The sequence below is a fragment of the Gigantopelta aegis genome, chromosome 15 (genome assembly GCF_016097555.1).
Source record: "Gigantopelta aegis isolate Gae_Host chromosome 15, Gae_host_genome, whole genome shotgun sequence".
NCBI lineage: Eukaryota > Metazoa > Mollusca > Gastropoda > Neomphalida > Peltospiridae > Gigantopelta > Gigantopelta aegis.
Window position 1 is genome coordinate 16,402,680 of NC_054713.1, and position 4,227 is coordinate 16,406,906.

The 4,227-nt window shown below is 38.0% G+C and overlaps 1 protein-coding gene across 1 annotated transcript in view; it reads left to right on the forward strand.

Moving 5' to 3' along the window:
* LOC121389885 overlaps nt 1-127 on the forward strand; it is a 15,166-nt gene extending 15,039 nt beyond the window's left edge. The window contains exon 5 of the mRNA XM_041521546.1: nt 1-127. This exon is cut by the window's left edge and continues 9 nt beyond it. The gene's annotated coding sequence lies outside the window, so the exon portion shown is untranslated.
* The last annotated feature ends 4,100 nt before the right edge of the window (nt 128-4,227 follow it).

Consider the following 4,227-nt stretch of genomic DNA (forward strand, 5'->3'; position numbering starts at 1 on the left):
GAAATGATATTTACAAAATATCGGAGAGATCGAAATTGAAAAATGGAATATTATCGACTTCAACTAAAAGCTATAATCATTGTAATGTCTATGATATTGACACATTAAATAAAATAATCTCAGCAGTTGTCTTGTTCGTTGTTTATTTTAACGCATGATAGACAAACATAACTCCATATAGAGTGGCTCAGTGTTATTTTAGATCTTATGGATAATGGTGTTTAGTGATGTTTTATGTTTCAACTGAGGTGAGACTTTAATAAACAAAGTGCCTGTCTGTCTGTCTGCCTGTCTGTCTGTCTGACAAAGAGTGTTTTCAAGTCAAATATGAGTCGTATGTGTATCCGCACCACCAACGCATACTGATACTTTAAGAAATGAAACTGGGGGCAGCCATTTTGTATCGTTTTCGCCACGTCATGGGTTACTCTTTTTGACAACAGACTGCTGGGTCCATGGACTGGTCTACTATTTTACGGCAAGAGATATTTAAGATGCAGCATCCCACAGACAAGACTGCACATAGCACAACCTTTGTTAAACCAGTCGTGGAGCACTGGGTAATACTAGAAACAACTAAAATCGGCCCGCAGAGAACAGCACAACCCACTTCAAGCATCCCTCGAATTGCCTGAACTTAAACATAGAAGGAAGGAAAAAAAGAAAGAAATGTTTGATTTAACGACGCACTCAACACGTTTTATTTACGGTTATATGGCGTTAGACATATGGTTAAGGACCACACAGATTTTGAGAGGAAACCCGCTGTCACCACTTCATGGGCTACTCTTGTATTTGCACTTCCCTCAGGCAGGATAGCACAAACCATGGCCTTTGTTGAACTAGTTATGGATCACTGGTCAGTGCAAGTGATTTATGCCTACCCATTGAGCCTTGCGGAGCACTCACTCAGGGTTTGGAGTCGGTATCTGGATTAAAAAACCCATGCCTCGACTGGGATCCGAACCCAGTACCTACCAGCCTGTAGACCGATGGTCTAACCACGACGCCACCGAGGCCGGTTGGAAGGAAGGAAGGGAATTATATTTTTATCGACGCTTACAACACATTTTATTTACGGTTATATGGCGTCGGACATATGGTTACGGCCACACAGATAGTTAGGTAGGAAACATGCTGTCACCACTTCATGGGCTACTCTTTTCGATTAGCAGCAAGGGATCTTTTATATGCACCATCCCACAGACAGGGTAACACATACCACGGCAAGAGATATTTAAGATGCACCATCCCACAGACAGGATTGCACATACCACAACCTCCAATCCCCCCTCGATCTTCCAAGTAAATCAGAAGACAAAAAAAACATTTGGCGGATTAGCGGTCCTAGTATATGTCTGTTAAAATTACCAAATACCAATTAATACAAAAATGTGAGCTAGTGGCTGGTCCATTGTTGGGTATTGAGGATGAGTTTTACCGGTCATGGTGATTAGGTGTGCTTAAGATTCCGTGACACAAGTTGTTTGCAAGAGGTAATCGACTGCCACGCTTGTATTCGTGGTAATTGTTTTCTAAAGCACCTGAAATCAAGGCGTAGCGGTAATTGATTTAAAGAGCTTACACGCCGTTAAAGCGCTTACTTTACGGACCAAGGCATGTCGGCCCGCTACGCCTTACGGCCCTCGGGGAAACCTATTTGATAGGCTATGGCATATGCTTACAAACAACACGAATAGAATAGTTAGTAACGAAAAATAGGAAGAGACATCTCTCTTAGACAAAATCTTGTTCACTTTCAACACCGGAACTAAAGCGTGTAACTCCGGAACGAAACAAATGTTCTGGAGTTGCAATTTTTATACTTTGATTCATAGCATTCCCGTTGGCAACCCCGATTGCATTCAAGGCGGAAAAGAAAGAAGCAATCTCCCACTTTCAACATGATTTGGGAACAAAAATTAACTGAAAGTAATATTTTCTGAAATAACTGCGTTCCGTAGTTAAACAGCAATAAAAATAAAAAGTTGAGGTCAGTCTGCGCCAAGAATATCCAAACTTTGGAATGAAATCTCACCCCGATTTGTTCTTAATATGGCGGCAACAAGAACTTACTGAGAGTCACGTGGTTGTTTAGTTCACTTTAACACCGCCATGGGATATTTTAGTTATTTCGTTCCGGAGTTGCAAAAAATTGCCAACTTCTTGTTACACAGTAAAAACATTTTCTATCAATCATAATACTAACATCTTAATCATGCTATTATTATTATGTGAACTTCAAGACTGAATATCATATATACCCCAAAATAAAGTAAAATTCCTTAGTAGCTTCAACAATTTCACGGTCGGAAATCATCTGACCGTGATTTGCTACAGGCGCATGTTTAGAATTTAGGCTGGCAAAAACGTAAAAAAATCTGTGAAATAGCACAGGAATGCGAACTTTCTATGAATAGACGCAGGGAAGAATATAATGATTCTAATATATAAGTGTTTTCCTATTATGTTTTAGAAAACCTTTTGCTAACTTTGTTGTGGCAGTTGGTAGTCTGACCCTATCATAATTCTAACTGATTTCGATACGAGGTTTACTCTCGCTTTAAGGAAAAACGCCGTGCGGGACGTAACCTAGTGGCAATGTGCTCTCCTGGTGCATGGTCGGTCTAAGAGCAATCCCCAGCGGTGGGCCGATTGGGTTATTTCTCGTTCCTGCCAGTGCATGTCGATGCTATATCAAAGGCCGTGATATGTGCTATCCTGTCTATTGGATGATACATATCAAAGACATCTTGCTATTAATGGACATACGTAGCGGGTTTCCTCATTATAAAAATTGATCTGGGGCACTAATAAATAATAACGATAAAACAAAGAAAATAGCCGATGATTAATAAATCCAGTGATGTCGTTAAACAAAGCAAACTTTATCTTTTAAAGCCAAAACAATTCGTGACATAATATATTGACATAAATGTTTGCGGATCAAGTCTTGATCCGCTATTTATTAAAGGGACATTCTTGAGTTTGCTGCAATTTTTAAGATGTTATCGACTAACAGAGACATTTTAACGATAGTTGTGTCATATCAAATATATTTTCTGCATAAAATATTAGTGGCGGTATGTTAAACGTGTTTTGGATCGTTCTACTATTTGTACTAGGTTATATTTCAATTTATTTCCTAAAATATATTTTTTCGTACGGGAAATTATTTCAAGACAAAATCCGGTTTGGGCTTCATAGAAATATTAAGACGACCAGAAACACATTAAATATACAGACACTGATATTCTAAACAAGAAAATATATTTAATATGTAACTTTAATCATAGAAATATGTTATTAGTCGGAAACATCTTGCAATGCAGCAAACTTGGGAATGTGTCTTTCAAAAGGACTAGCTAGTACCTTAATCATGCCTCGCCCATAGTGGATACAAAATGTTAAAGTTTAGCTGTCCTTATTATTTATTATTGTTTAACCATGGGCTCAAAGACAAATAACTGGAATGGGACCTAGCCTATTACATCCTTTTGCTTGTTGGTGGTGCAAAATGAAACACTCCGTTTTTTAACGCCACCATTAAAGTGACAGACGCTAGATTGTTTAAACACTACAACGCATTTTTCACTATTAAATCCGTTTTTGATCATTTAAAATAAAAGTACTTACATTTTATTGTTTAGAATATTAATTTTCATACACCTACAGTGGTTCTGGCCATGCAGGATTTTGCAGTACCCCACAATTTTAAAAGGGCACGTTCGTCCATGACGTTATGGTTATCCAGACAGGTTCTAGTTTATTTTAGACTGTATTTTCCTGTTTAAACATCTCAGACTTCAACTTGTCTCTGTTAAACTTTGTCTAACTGTGTGTTGCAGTTTTATAGATTAATTAAACTTAGTGCCCTAGGGTTTGCGCCTTTAATACTTTGGATAGACCTATACTTCCTCTGTTTTACAAGGTAACACTACAAAATGTGATTCGCTTTCATCGGCCATCTTGAATTTCAATATGTCTGACATATTAAACCCAGTTCCTTTAATACATCTGTATTCAAGAATGATAGACGAAAAAAAAAAAAAAAACCCAACTCTTTGAAACACCATTGGACTATTTCTCGTTCCAGCCAGTGCACCACGCCTGGTTTATTAAAGGCCGTGGTATGTAAAATATCGTGTCTGTGGAATATAAAAGTCCTCTTGCGAGTTTCCTTTCTAAGACTATATCACATTTACCAAATGTTTGACATTCAATAGC